Source organism: Dendrobates tinctorius, unplaced genomic scaffold, assembly GCF_039654945.1.
Source record: "Dendrobates tinctorius isolate UK_male_01 unplaced genomic scaffold, ASM3965494v1 ptg000095l, whole genome shotgun sequence".
NCBI lineage: Eukaryota > Metazoa > Chordata > Amphibia > Anura > Dendrobatidae > Dendrobates > Dendrobates tinctorius.
Genome location: NW_027361763.1, coordinates 22,544,285 through 22,560,059, shown reverse-complemented (window position 1 = coordinate 22,560,059; position 15,775 = coordinate 22,544,285). Strand labels below are relative to the sequence as shown.

At 43.4% G+C, this 15,775-nt stretch overlaps 1 protein-coding gene across 1 annotated transcript in view; it reads right to left on the bottom strand.

The window, feature by feature from the left end:
• Positions 1-15,775, bottom strand: part of LOC141098822 (vomeronasal type-2 receptor 26-like) — a 50,199-nt gene that overhangs the window by 11,952 nt on the left and 22,472 nt on the right. The gene's annotated exons all lie outside the window — the stretch shown is intronic.

Genomic DNA, 15,775 nt, shown 5'->3' with positions numbered 1-15,775 from the left:
ACTCTCCCACACTTTCTCCTTCATGATCCTCAGCAGCAGCAGCAGCAGCAGCATCGTTTTCATCAACTTCTTCTTCACCTTATTCATCTTCTTCACCTTCTTCCTATTATTCTTTTTTTTATTCTTCTTATTCAACTATTATCCTTCTTCATATTCTACTTCTTCATCTTCTTCCTATTCTTCTTCTTCATCATATTCTTATTTGTGACAGGCATTCCTGTAGTTGTTATCTATAAAAGTTTGAAGATTACAACCTTCCGTTCTGTATGTCACAAAAGATTTACAACAGGATTTGTCCGCGTTGAGTTTGGCATGCAGCAGCAGGCATTTTCCAAGGGCACCACGAGGAGGAACAGACTCACCCCCATACACTGCTTAGTCTTCTTCTGCTTATAATTTGGTCTTCTGTCTCTTGTTGTTCTGTATCTTGTTGGTTGTCTTCATGTTCTTTGTCCTCTTGGTTATCTTCTTCAGGGTCATCTTTTTGGTCTTCTTTGGGGTGGTCTTCAGGGTCGTCGTCAGGGAGATCAAGAGTGATTACCAAAAACCATTTCAAAAAGCTTGAACTTGGAAATGTGGCAGAAGGTACAAGAAGGCTGAGGAACTACCGAGAACCAGCTGATGGTACTGGAACCCGGATGGGTAGCAGAAGGAAGAAGAGCCAATGGCACTACCAAGGACCAGCTGATGGTACTGGTACCCGGTTACTAAGCAGGAGGTACCTGTGCTAGAAAGCACTACCAAGGACCAGCAGACGTTCCTGGAACTCGGATACCGAGATGGAGGCACCTAAGCCAAAGGCACTGCCGAGAACGAGCTGACGGCGCTGGAAGCCAGAGGGGCAGCAGAAGGAACAAGAGCCAAAGGCACTACCGAGGACCAGCAGACGTTGCTGGAACTCGGATACCGAGATGGAGGCACATAAGCAAAAGGCACTGCTGAGAACCAGCTGACGGTGCTGGAACCTGGAGGGGCAGCAGAAGGTACCCCTGAAAAAAAAGTTGCAAGGCCGCGAGCTGGCCACAGGTACCAAAACCCACAGTCCTACAGGGGGTGCTTGTCCTATTGGCACTACGGAACCAGCCTTTATTCCCAGATCCCGCAGCCCACATAGGAAGCACCTAAACTGCAGGCACCATATTTCGATCGCAACACGACAGGACAACGTATTGGTGCCAAAGTGACCTTGACACTTCCCGGAAACAGCTGGTGTGCTGGAACCAGGCTGGGCAGGAGGGAGTCCCCGTGCCAAATACACTGCCGAGAACCAGCTGACGGTCATGGAAACCGGAGGGGTAGCAGAAGATACAAGAGCCAATGGCATTACCAATAACTAGCTGACGGTACTGGAACATGGTTACTAAGCAGGAGATACCTGTGCTAGAAAGCACTACCAAGGACCAGCAGACGTTGCTGGAACTCAGATACCGAGATGGAGGCACCTAAGCCAAAGGCACTGCTGAGAACCAGCTGACGGTGCTGGAACTCGGAGGGGCAGCAGAAGTAACAAGAGCCAATGACATTACCGAGGACCAGCTGACGGTACTGGAACCCGGTTATTAAGCAGGAGGTACCTGTGCTAGAAAGCACTACCAAGGACCAGCAGACGTTGCTGGAACTCGGATACCGAGATGGAGGCACCTAAGCCAAAGGCACTGCCGAGAACCAGCTGACGGTGCTGGAACCCGGAGGGGCAACAGAAGGAAGAAGAGCCAATGGCACTGCCGAGAATAAGCTGACGGTGCTGGAACTCGGCTTGGTAGCAGAAAGTACCCCTGAAAAACAACATTGCAAGGCCGCGAGCCGGCCTCAGTTACCAAAACCCACAGACCTACAGGAGGTGCTTGTCCTATTGGAACTGCGGAACCAGCCTTTATTGCCAGATCCCGCAGCCCACATAGGAAGCACCTAAACTGCAGGCACCATAGAATTGGCTAACCCGACCACAACACGACAGGACAACGTATTGGTGCCAAAGTGACCTTGACACTTCCCGGAAACAGCTGGCGTGCTGGAACCAGGCTGGGCAGGATGGAGTACCCGTGCCAAATACACTGCTGAGAACCAGCTGGCGGTGCTGAAAACCGGAGGGGCAGCAGAAGTAACAAGAGCCAATGGCACTACCGAGGACCAGCTGACGGCACTGGAACCCGGTAACTGAGCAGGAGGTACCTGTGCTAGAAAGCACTACCAAGGACCAGCAGACTTTGCTGGAACTCGGATACCGAGATGGAGGCACCTAAGCCAAAGGCACTGCCGAGAACCAGCTGATGGTGCTGGAACCCGGAGGGGCAGCAGAAGGAACAAGAGCCAATGGCACTACCGAGGACCAGCTGACGGTACTGGAACACGGTTACTAAGCAGGAGGTACCGGTGCTAGAAAGCACTACCAAGAACCAGCAGACGTTGCTGGAACTCGGATACCGAGATGGAGGCACCTAAGCCAAAGGCACTGCCAAGAACCAGCTGACGGTGCTGGAACACAGAGGGGCAGCAGAAGGAACAAGAGCCAATGGCACTGCCGAGAACCAGCTGATGGGGCTGGAACCTGGATGGGTAGCAGAAAGTACCTCTGAAAAACAACTTTGCAAGGCCGCGAGCTTGCCGTAGTTACCGAAACCCACAGTCCTACGGGGGGTGCTTGTCCTATTGGCACTATGGAACCAGGCTTTATTGACAGATCACACAGCCCACTTAGGAAGCACCTAAACTGCAGGCACCATAGAGTCGGCTAACCCGAACGCAACACGACAGGACAATGTATTGGTGCCAAAGTGACGTTGACACTACCCGTAAACAGCGGGCGTGCTGGAACCAGGCTGTGCAGGAGGGAGTACCTGTGCCAAAGACACTTCTGAGCAGAAACTGTTGGTGTTGGAGCCAGGGATTACAGTAGAAACAGAGTGTAGCCAGAGGCCTAATTGGAGCAATTTTAAAATATGGAGTAGTGTGAATGTGGACAGAGCAGGCGAAATTGCCGGACACACAGCAGGGGATCAGCTGACGTTACTGAACCCCACTAACACTGGAGCATATGTTGACAGTGCAGACGGCACTTCTGAGCAGCAACTGGCGGTGTTGGAGACCAGGGTCAATCATGGAGTAGGCTGAGGGCTAATTGGAGCAAGTTTTAAATCAGTTGTTGTGTGAATGTGGAGGGAGCAGGAGATATTGCCGGACACACAGCAGGGGAGCAGCTGACGTTACTGAACCCCACTAACACAGGAGCTAGTTATTTTCTCTGTGCAGATGGCACTTCTGAGCAGCAACTGGCGGTGTTGGAGCCCAGGGTCAATCATGGAGTAGGCTGAGGCCTAATTGGAGCAAGTTTTAAATCAGTTGTTGTGTGAATGTGGAGGGAGCAGGAGATATACTATTAATATCCACTATTGCTTTTTACTTACTTATAGGAGGGTATATGTTCATTTTCATTCTAGCTTATGTTTTGTCTGTTTAATGGCCAATGCTCCTATATTTTATATGCATACCAACTTATTCTTCTGTTCATTTTTTTGGTAATGCTACTAAAATATCTTGATATGCTGATAGTTTTGAAAACTTGACAAAACAATTATTAAAGTTTTTATGATCTGTACTTTTATGTATTCTTTCCTTAATCTTATACAACGTTTTTTATGAAGGTGTTTTTTGCATTCTAGTGTATGTCCTGTAGGGAAATTTTCTGTAAAAGCAGATATGAATTTAGTTGAAGAATTTCTGCAGCGTTTCAGCATATTTTACACACTGTTTTTCATAAAATCATATTTCAAATCCAAAACCTTCAGTGATTTCCAAGCATTTGTCTGCTCATTTACATCGCTGCTAGTATAACAGACAGTGAAAATTCCACAAGCAAATTCATAAAGGAAAAAAAAATGCTACATATTTGTGTATTAGGAAGTCCTCTTTAGGCCGGAAACACACTAGCGTTTTTTTAAAAATCTGTCTGATTTTGATACTGGAGAGTGAGAAGAATGGTATGCGACTTTGTTTCCGATTCTTCAACAACTGCAATATGACTGTGCAAATTTTTACCTAGTCTTGATGTCTGTGATGTGATTTGCATCCATTTTCAGTGCATGGTGCTATTTTCTTCCACATTTTCACTACATAGCCTATAAAAGGCCTCTTTTCCTTGTTTGACATTGGGAGCACATATAGGTTTATTGGATGCTCCCTCATATTAACCCCTTCACCCCCAAGGGTGGTTTGCACGTTAATGACCGGGCCAGATTTTACAATTCTGACCACTGTCCCTTTATGAGGTAATAACTCTGAAATTCTTCCATGGATCCCGGTGACTCTGGCATTGTTTTTTTGTGACATATTGTACTTCATGATTGTGGTTATATTTCTTTGATATGACTTGCATTTATTTGTGAAAAAAACTGAAATTTGGCAAAAATTTTTAAAAATTTCTCAATTTTCCAAATTTGAATTTTCATACCCTTAAATCACAGAGATATGTCACATAAAATACTTAATAAGTAACATTTCCCACATGTTTACTTTACATCAGCACAATTTTGGAACCAATTTTTTTTGGTAGGAAGTTATAAGGGTTAAAATTAAAAAACAGCGATTTCTTATTTTTACAACACCATTTTTTTTAGGGACCACATCACATTTGAAGTTTCTTTGAGGGGTCTATATGATAGAAAATATCCAAAAGTGACACCCTTCTAAAAACTGCACCCCTTAAGGTGCTCAAAACCACATTCAATAAGTTTATTAACCCTTCAGGTGCTTCACATGAATTTTTGGGAATGTTTAAAAAAATGAACATTTAACTTTTTTTCACAAAAAATTTACTTCACATCCAATTTTTTTATTTTACCAATGGTAACAGGAGAAATTGGACCCCAAAAGTCTTCCAATTTGTCCTGAGTACACCAATACACTATATGTGTGGGTAAATCATTATTTGGGTGCACAGCTGAGCTTGGAAGGGAAGGTGCGCCATTTGACTTTTTCAACGCGGAATTGGCTGGAATTGAGATTGGATGCCATATCGCATTTGGAGAGCTCCTGATGTGCCCAAACAGTGGAAATCCCCCACAAGTGACACAATTTGGGAAATTAGCCCCCCTTAGAAACTTATCTAGATTTGTGATGAGCACTTTGAACCCCCAAGTGCTTCAAAAAAGTTTATAACCTAGAGCCATAAAAATAAAAAAAATCATATTTTTTTCACAAAAATGATCTTTTAGCCCCCAATTTTTTATTTTTACAACATTAACAGGAGAAATTGGATGCAAAATGCTGTTGTCCAATTGGTCCTGATTACGTTGATACCACATATGTAGGTGTAAATAACTGTTTGGGCGCACACCAGAGCTTGGAAGGGAAGGAGCATAATTTGACCTTTTCAACACAGAATTGGCTGGAATTGAGATCGGATACCATGTCACTTTTGGAGAGCCCCTGATGTGACCAGACTGGAAACCCCCACTTCTAACTCCAACCCTAACCTCAACACATACCTAACCCTAATACCAACCCTAACCATAACCCTAACCACAAATCTAACCCTAACACACCCCTAACCCTAGTCCCAAACCTAATCCTAATCTCAACCGTAACTAAGGGGGCAATAAAGGGGGGTTTGATTTAATACTTTTTTATTTTGATCACTGTGATATTGTCTATCATAGTGATCAAAATGTACCAATAGGAAAAAATCTCCTATGGTTGCCGGGTGCTGGTTGGCATATCTCAGCAGGCACACTGCACATGCGTCCACCATTTTATCTTGGAAGAATAAACTGGCGGCCTAGAGAACTTCAGCAGAGCCTGCAAGGACAATGAAGGTACCAGGGGGATCGGGGACTCTATTTCTCTATCCTCTGATGTGTGTTCACATCAGAAGAGAGAGAAATTAAATGGAAAATTTGACTTTTTTGCGGCTGACGTTATAACGTTAATAACGGCGATTGCAACACTGGGGTCGGTAAAAATCGACCCAAATCATGTTCTCTTGGGTCTCCACTACCCCTGGCAGCAAAGACCCTGGAGAAATTCTGAAGCTGGTGGGCGCTATAATCTTAAACCTCAGCACCATTAAAAAGTGGCGCTGTGATTTAAGTAACCTTAACTGCCGCCATTAAAAGGTGAATCATTGGTTGCTAAGGGGTTAAATGTAACGCTCATCTTTCTCTTCTGCTTGAGCAGATCGCCAGCAGAGCAGGTGAGAATTATGAAAGCCATCTTCAGCACCCGGCACTGGGGAGCAGCGCTTACTGTAACTCTTCTTCCCTGGAACCCATCCATGTGGTACTGTTGCGGCACATGCATGCCACACGTGTGCCGCAAGTATTACACACATGGACACTGATATCTCCGGTACTGGAAATATCAGGACATGTTAAAGAGGCATTATATCTGGTTTTCATGCTTGGCAACTCTCACACGCTAAAAGACGCTTTTTATTGCAAAAAATAGTTTTTGTATCACCACATTTTGAGAGCTATAATTTTTCCATGTTTCGTCCCACAGAATCATGTGAGGTCTTGTTTTTGACAGGATGAGCTGACGTTTTTATTGGTACCATTTTCAGGCATATGACATTTTTTGATCACTTTCTATTCTGATTTTTGGAGACAGAATGAGCAAAAAACAGCAATTCTTGAATTTCTTTTTGGGGGGACGTTTACACTGCTCCGAGTGTGGTAAAATAGATAACGCTGTTTTATTCTTCAGGTCAGTATGATTACAGCGATGCCTCTTTTATATAATTTTTTTGATGTTTTGGCGCTTTTATACAATAAAAATTATTTAATAGGCAAAATAATTGTTTTTGCATCACTTTATTCTGACAGCTATAACTTTTTTATTTTTTTGCTGATGACGCTGTATGGCGGCTGTTTTTTTGTGGGACAAGATGGCATTTTCAGCAGTACCATGATTATTTATATCCATCTTTTTGATCGTGTGCTATTCCACTGTGTGGCTGATCTGCATGCTATAGAAGCTGTCAGCGCTGCATGTATTTTTCACTAACCTGAGAGACTTCCTGATCATCACTGTGCATGACAGTGATGCAGGTGAACAACTGGCTACGTCGATGGTGCCGTCAGCAACGATTTGGATTTCTGGATCACGGAGTGAACTACTTATACGATGGACTACTTGCTAGAGATGGGGTGCACCTTACGAAGACTGGAAAGCAGGTATTTGGAAGTCGCCTTGCTACACTTGTAAGGAGAGCTTTAAACTAGAACAACATGGGAAGGGAAGCAAAAGACCAGAAAAAGCCATACACCTGACAAATGCTACTGAGAACTCTGCTATTAGAAGTGAAAAGGAAGAACAAAGACGAAAGAATCTAATTAAAAAAAATATTGGAGAAAGAGAAACCAATCACAAACTAAAATGTTTCTATACTAATGCACAAAGCATGGGCAACAAACAAGGAGAATTGGAACTACTAACACAGGAAAAGAAATATGATGTCATTGGAATCACTGAAACTTGGTGGGACGATACACATGATTGGAATACAAGACTAGAAGGATACAACTTATTTGCAAGAAACAGACTTGATAAACGAGGAGGGGGTGTCGCATTGTATGTTAGAAACGCGTATAACTGCACAGAGATTGAAGCTTCAGAGACTGGGAGTTCTGTGGAAACTGTTTGGGTAAGAATACAAGGACAGAACAATGGAAAGGACACCATTGTAGGCATTTACTACAGACCGCCTGTGCAAGCTGAAGATATGGATGAACTCTTTATGCATCAAATGGCCAAGTTCTCCAAAAAATATGACATAGTTGTCATGGGAGATTTCAACTATCCAGACATTTGTTGGGAATCTCTCTCAGGCAAAACTAACAGGTCAAGGAAATTCTTATCCTCTCTTGCTGACAACTTTATCTTCCAAAAGGTAAAGGAGAAAACAAGGGGAACTGCTACCTTGGATCTAATCCTTATAAACAGGGAGGAAATGGTTGAGGAGGTAAAAGTGGCTGGGACCCTAGGAGGTAGCGACCATGCTATTTTAGAATTTTGGATAACTAGAGGCTGAAGACCTGTGAAGACTCAGACGTCAAGGTTAGATTTCAGAAAGGCAGATTTTAAGGGATTCAGAAAGAGAATTGGAGGGATCCAATGGCTGGATATCCTTAAAGACAAAAATGTCCAGGAAGGATGGGAAATCTTGAAAAATGAAATTCTCAAAGCACAGTTGTTAACAATTCCGAAAAGAGGGAAGAATAGGAAGCATTTAAGGAAACCAGGATGGATGAACACAGAACTTAAGCACATGCTAAAAAGGAAGCAAAAAATGTTTATAAAATGGAAAGAAGGAGGCATATCTAAAGAAGAATATAATGCTGTCTGCAGAACCTGCAAGGCACAAATCAGATTATCTAAAGCTGAAAATGAATTGAGGCTTGCAAGAGATGTCAAAAGCAATAATAAAGGATTTTGGGGATATGTCAAAAGTAAAAGAAAAGTCAAAGATGCTATAGGATTTTTACAGGATGAAAATGATGAAATGGTAAGACAGGATGTTGAGAAGGCTGAACTTTTAAATTCCTATTTTGCATCTGTTTTCTCTCAGAAAGGAAATGTAACATCAACTGTTATTCACTGTCCTATTAAGGGAATAGAAGAATCCAGGATATCTATAAACAGAAAGATAGTGAGGAAACACTTAGCTAACCTAAATGTATTCAAGTCTCCAGGTCCAGATGAATTACACCCCAGAGTACTGAAGGAGATAGCAGAAGAAATTTTTGAACCCCTCTCCATAATCTTTGAAAATTCTTGGAGAACAGGAGAAGTGCCAGAAGACTGGAGAAGAGCAAATGTTGTTCCTATCTTCAAAAAGGGGAAGAAGGTGGACCCAGGCAACTATAGGCCGGTGAGTCTGACTTCTATACCAGGAAAGATCTTTGAACAAATTATTAAACAACATGTATGTCAATACCTGGATAAGAATGAAGTGATTAAACAGAGTCAGCATGGGTTTGTAACTAATAAGTCATGTCAGACTAATTTAATTTCCTTCTATGATGGTATTACTGATTGGGTGGATCAAGGAAATGCTGTAGATATAGTATATCTTGACTTCAGCAAAGCATTTGACAAAGTCTCTCATACAATCCTTATTGAAAAAATGACTAAGTATGGAATGGACAAGGCAACTGTTAGGTGGATTCATAACTGGCTTAGTGATCGGACCCAAAGAGTGGTCGTAAATGGCTGCACATCCAGTTGGAAGAATGTCTCAAGTGGGGTACCACAGGGCTCTGTCCTGGGCCCTGTATTGTTCAACATCTTTATCAACGATTTAGATGAAGGAATTGAGGGTAAACTGATTAAATTTGCTGATGACACAAAGCTAGGAGGGATAGCTAATACTAGAGAAGAGAGAGAGAGGATTCAAAAAGATTTAAATAAACTGGAGAAGTGGGCAGCAACTAACAGAATGGTTTTTAACAGGGAGAAATGCAAAGTACTACATCTGGGCAATAAAAATGAAAAAAGCATATATAGAATGGGAGGAATAGGGCTAAGTGACAGCACATGTGAAAAAGACTTGGGTATACTAATAGATCACAGACTGAATATGAGTCAACAGTGTGATGCAGCAGCAAAAAAGGCAAATGCAATTCTAGGATGTATTAACAGAAGCATACAGTCTAGATCACGTGAAGTAATTATTTCCCTCTACTCCTCTTTGGTCAGACCTCATCTGGAATATTGTGTCCAATTTTGGGCACCACATTTTAAAAAAGACATCAACAAACTGGAGCAAGTTCAGAAAAGAGCGACCAGAATGGTGACCGGTCTGCAAACCCTGTCTTATGAGGAAAGGTTGCAGGATTTGGGAATGTTTAGTTTGCAAAAGAGAAGACTGAGAGGAGACTTAATAGCTGTCTACAAATATCTAAAGGGCTGTCACATTGTAGAAGGATCAACTTTATTCTCATTTGCACAAGGAAAGACTAGAAGCAATGGGATGAAGCTGAATTTGAGGAGACACAGATTAGATATTAGAAAAAACTTTTTGACAGTTAGAGTGATCAATGAGTGGAACAGGCTGCCACGAGAAGTGGTGAGTTCTCCTTCAATGGAAGTCTTCAAACAGAGGCTGGACAGACATCTAACTGGGATGATTTAGCGAATCCTGCTTTGAGCAGGGGGTTGGACCAGATGGCCCAGGAGGTCCCTTCCAACTCTACGATTCTATGATTCTATGACAGGAAGTCTCTCAGTTCTGGATACCTGGATGTCATCATATTGACATCGGGTATCCATAGCAGCGATTGGGACACCTGCTTGGCTGAGAGCCCTGATACCCCTGATACCCCATGCAACAGCTCAAACTGCTCTTCTGCTCAGCCACACTTTGAAGGCACAAATATCAGTTTCATCTACTATTGATAGAAACATTTAAAGATAGTAGCAAAGTTAGTTGACTGAAAGTAATTGCAGGCCTGCAGTGCTGGGAGCCCTACTGCTACAGACAACACATGAAGGAGACCCAAATTGGAGTACAAACATTTCCAAAAATGAGGGGCAGACACCAGGACAAGTGGCATTAATTGACCCACAGTACAAATTTTATAATGATGCAGTAGTCGGACATGGGACATGCATGAGACTGGCCCAGCATCTACAGCTCTGAAATTAAGTTGAAATTAAGAGGTGAGTGAGGGACAGGTGTAAGCCTGCTAAACTGGAAGCCCTGCCAAATTCAGGCAACATACCTGAAGGAGACCCAACTTGGAGTACAAACATTTAAAAAAATCAGGGGCTGGTGTGGGGAAGGTGACCGGACAGACGGACTTGTTAGCAAGAAGAAAGGATGGTTTGTGCACTTTAGACAGATGTTAGTTACGACAGAAGGGAAACAGCTGGGAAAAGTTTAGATTGAGTGCAGCACCTTGGGTTGACCACAAGATGGCAGGGGAGAACGTGAGTTCAGGACTTGACAGCAGCTTAGGGCTTTAGAAATCGTTGGTCATGGGGGGCGGAGTTAAAGGGAACCGGGAAAGTTATAAATAGGACAGGAGGGTTCCAGAAAGTTCCAGTCCCGGGAGGAGCTCAAGAGGAGAGGAGCCTGTGACGAAGTGTGTGTTGTGTGGAGAGCTCAACTAGGGGACTGAGGATAAAGGAAGTCAGGGGGTGGCCCCGACACGAAGAACCGCAGAACAGACGAGGCCCCAGGGGAGATATACCAAATTGACAACGACCTCTGACCAGTAAATTGCTGTTGGTGAACAGGCCTAAGGTGGCCACAGTGACTGAGCTGGTAGGGACGTCACTAAGCTAAAAAGTGCGGTGTATGTACCCGGGCCTGGAAACGGAAGGCTGTGGAAGAAGTGCGGTGTATTGCTGGAGTCGTCAGACGGACGACTAAAATAAACTTGGACCTGTTGAACCCGAAATCTGCCTCCATCTTGTGTCTGTGACGTCTGTGCGCGGTAAATGAGGGACCACCCCCCAGTCCGGCCCACACCACTACACAGGCACCAAGAAAAGTGGTATCGATTAACCCACAGTAGATATTTGATAATGGGGCAACATTCAGGGATGGGCCATGCATGAGGTATCAGAGTCTGAGCCAGCACTTATAGTTTTTAATTTAGGTTTAAATTAAGACGACGGGACCTGTGTAAACTTGTTTTGATGGGAGCCCTGATACCACATGCAACATCTCAAACTACTATTCTGCTCAGCCACACTTAGGTGGCAAAAATATTAGCTTTGTTGACTACCATTGTTAGAAACATTTAAGGATAGTAACACAGGTAGTTGACTGAAAGTTAGTGCAAGTCTGCCAGTATGGGAGCCCTACTGCTAGAGGCAACACTCATGAAGGAGACTCAACTTTGAGTACAAACATTTCTCCAATTTATTGACACACACAACTAATGTGTCATCAATTTCTCTAGACTATTAATAGTAGAAATGTGCAGTTTTATGAAAAACCTCTGTTACTGCACAGTCTACTTGACTCCCTTTCTTTGGCAGCCACTCAGCGGTACTATTATTATTTTTTGCTATAGCGCCATTTATTCCATGGTGCTTTACATGTGAAAAGTGGTATACATAATAATAAGAAGTACAATAATCTTTAACAATACAAGTCACAGTCTGGTATTGGATTAAAGTGGACCCTGTGTGTGAGGGCTCGCAGTCTGCAAGTGGGGGGTGAGGATACAAAAGGTCAGGATAGAGCTGCTTGTGCAGCAGTATGGTGGAGTGAGGGTCAGTGTGCGCTGTAGGCTTGTCTGAAGAGGTGTTTCTACAGGTTCCTTTTGACGGTCCCAATGGTAGGCAAAAGTATGATATGTTGGCGTACACTGTTCCTGAGTAGAGGGGATTTATCAGAGAAATATAGTATGCTATTTTGGGAAAAGGAGATAAGATGGGAGTAGAGAAGGAGACCTTCTGATGATCGGAGGTTGCGTACAGGTAAGTAGTGTTACAGATGTATGGAAAAGACAGGTTTTGGAAAGCTTTGTTTGCCAAAGCTAGGGTTTTCAACATGAACCTCTGGACAATGGGGAGCAAGAGTAGGGATTGACATTGGGGGGATACCAGGGAATAGCAGGGTGCCAGGTGGATTAGTTGGGCAGCAGAGTTTAGAATAGATTGGACAGGTGTGATAGTCTTAGAAGGGAGCCACCAAACAGGAGGTTGCAATAGTTGCAGCGAGAAATGGCATGCACTATTGTTTTTGCAGATTTATGATTGAGGAATGTGCGGATCCGGGTAATATTTTTAAGTTGCTGTAGGCTGGAAGTGGAAAGGGCTTTGATCTCAGATTTGAAGGAGAGATCAGACTCAAGCTTGTGAGACTGGGGACAGTGGGCAGCTATTGACTTCAATGGATATGTCAGTTTGGGGGGTTTAATTAGATGGTGGAAAGATGATGAATTTGGTTTTATCCATGTTAAGTTTTACAAATCTAACAGAGAACAAAGACAAAATAGCATACAGACATTGTGGATTCTGGTTAGTAAGGAGGTTATATCAGGTCCAGAGATGTAAAGCTGAGTGTCATCAGCATAAAGATAATACTGAAAGTCGTGAGACTCCATGAGCTGTCCTAGGCTAAAGGTGTAGATAGTGAAGAGGAGGGGTCCTAGAACTGAACATTGTAGGGCACCAACAGATAGGGTGCGAGATATGGAGGTGGTGTGTGAGTGGGAGACACTGAATATCCTGTCTGTTAGATGTGAGGACATTCAGTATAGGACCAAGAAGTGGGAAAACAGAGAGAGTGATGATGAGGTTGTTGATCCCACTTGGTGGGTACACAGAGACACGTAGATGAGTAGCTAATCTGAGGAGGTGGAGGAGGAAGAAGATGAGTAGGTTACATTGTGGCTTCCCACACTGAGAGTGAGTGATGAAATCTCAACAAGCACTGCATCGTCAGCCACAACTCTGGCTGTGGAGAGCAGCAGTCATGGGTCTGCAGTTCACAGGTGCTGCAAGGGTTGGCTAGCCTGGCCCTTTTTTGAGATCGCAAATGATGACCAAACTCACGTTATCTGCTAACTGTAAAAAAATGACTGAGCAGAGTAAAAAAATCCAATAATTTGACTATTGCATGCATGAACCGATGCAATTGCAATCAATATGCGTTAGTCTGGGAATCTCACTGCCATATAATGCAGAATAGCGGGTCTCGCCAACCACCAGGCATCCTGTCAACCACATCTCCTGCTTCTCTCTTCTCCACTTCTTGGAAATGTGTTCTCAAACAGGTCTTCGTCCGCAGATCCTCCCTGAAACAGTGCTTGTGACTGACAGCCCGTCAGCTGTTATGGAAGTGGATATGCCTGCTGTTTTGTCCAATCTCAGACTCTGAGCACATCACATGTTTCTCAATCCACCATAACATCCCCATCTGCACCTCACTCACACTACAGCAGTTTGTTGTGTTCACCCTACTCCACCCTCTGTCAGAACAGCAGCCAGCCACTGTTCACACTGTTGTGGTCACATAAAAGACTCTTTCTTCCTACACATGGCAAAGTTAAGAGAGGGAACTTTACCATCTATAATCTACTACTAATAATAATCTTTATTTATATAGTGCAAACATATTTTGCAGAGCTTTACAAGTTAGCAGTTTATATAAAACAGTCATAAGTTACAAAATTAACGATAATCCAATAATTAAAGGCAAAATAATGGTGATCCTGCTTGTAAGAGCTTACAATCTAAATGAGGTTGGTGGTGACACAAAGTACAGGTGGTTATTTTCAATGATGCTCCAGTCATCTTGAGGAAATGGGGGGTAGATAAAGGCTGCATGAAGTACTCACCAGGCAATATTTGTAGTACTTTTGGGTGTGGTGGAGTTTGATGTTAAAAGAACTAGAGAATGGGCAATATAGAAAAAAGAATTTGATTAGGGAACAAGGTAGGCTGCCCTAAACAGATGTGTTTTTGAGGAGCTCCTTAGAGTGTGTAAGTTGCTTTTAGTTCTAATTTCTATGGGTAGAGAGGGGAAGAGGTGAATTATCTAGGTAGGAGATTGAACAGAGGAAACTAAACCCTGTTATGAGCTCATTTTCTCCTTCCCCTCTGATGTCTGATGAACTCCCTCTGCTGGTGAAGGGGGGTGGTGAAGCTGATCTGAATGGGAGAGACTCGTCATTAGAGCATTTGGAGGATGATTGGACACCTGGAATTACTGAGTGGATATAAGGCTGCCGACGCCCTGCAGGGTTGCTGGTGATACTTCTCTGCTCAGAGCTCTGGTCTCCAGTTATTCCAGTCTTCTAAAAGTTAAGTTTTGCTCTTCTGTTTTTCCATGAGATTTTGTCTGGTTTGCTTAGTGAATGTGTTCAGCCAGCTCTTGCTGGACTGGCTGGACTCCATTTTTGTCTCTGATCAGTTGCTCTCTTTTGCTCTGTTTCAGAATATACCTGAGTACTGATATAGTGATGTTGAAGTCTAGTGACTTCAGGGCCTTTTTCTATCAGTTGGTTGATTTTTTGCGCAATTGCAGACAGCAGCTTTTCTGTCCTGTCCTATCTAGTTAGTCTTTCTATCTGTGTTTGTGCTTTCTTCTGTTTTTCACCGTCAATACATGTTGGGGGCTGCCTATTGCTTTGGGGTCTGCTCTGGGGCAGTTTAGATTTCCCCTTTCTTTCTTTAGGTTTATGTAGTTCTCCGGCTGTGATCAAGGGGTCTAGGATCACCGTAGGAACCCCCCACGGCTACTGTTAGTTGTTGTGTATAGGATCAGGGGTCTGCAATCCGCTTGCTCCCAACCTCTCGGTTTTCTGGACTTAGCTTTTACTGTTGTTTTCCTCCTCCAGTGACTCAATCATAACAAAACCCACTACACATCATGGGATGGTGAAATAAAATAATAGACACTGAGGTGTCACTGGACAGAAAATCTTGGAATTCCCAAAGGCTTGCTTGACAAAACATCGGTGTCTAGCACCTCTTCCACTGCTTCTGCCTCCTCCACCTCCTGTAGGTCCTCCTCCTGTGCCCTCAACCTCTCTTTTAAAGAGACACTCTATCCAACACTGCAGAGAGCATTCCCTTGTCCACCTATGTACTACACAGCCAGGACAAAATGCAATCAGAGAGTGAGTGATAGTGGTGCCATATGCTCATATCTAAACTTTAGGCTTTGAAAGCCATAAAATGGCCAGAAGAAGTGACCTGTACTCTCTTCTGGCGATTTCTTCTTGGAAACCACCATTATTTAATACAGTAAAAAAAAGAAAACCTTGATACAAAGCTGCTTCAAAAACAGCAAAAAGACCACAAAGAGCAAATGTTT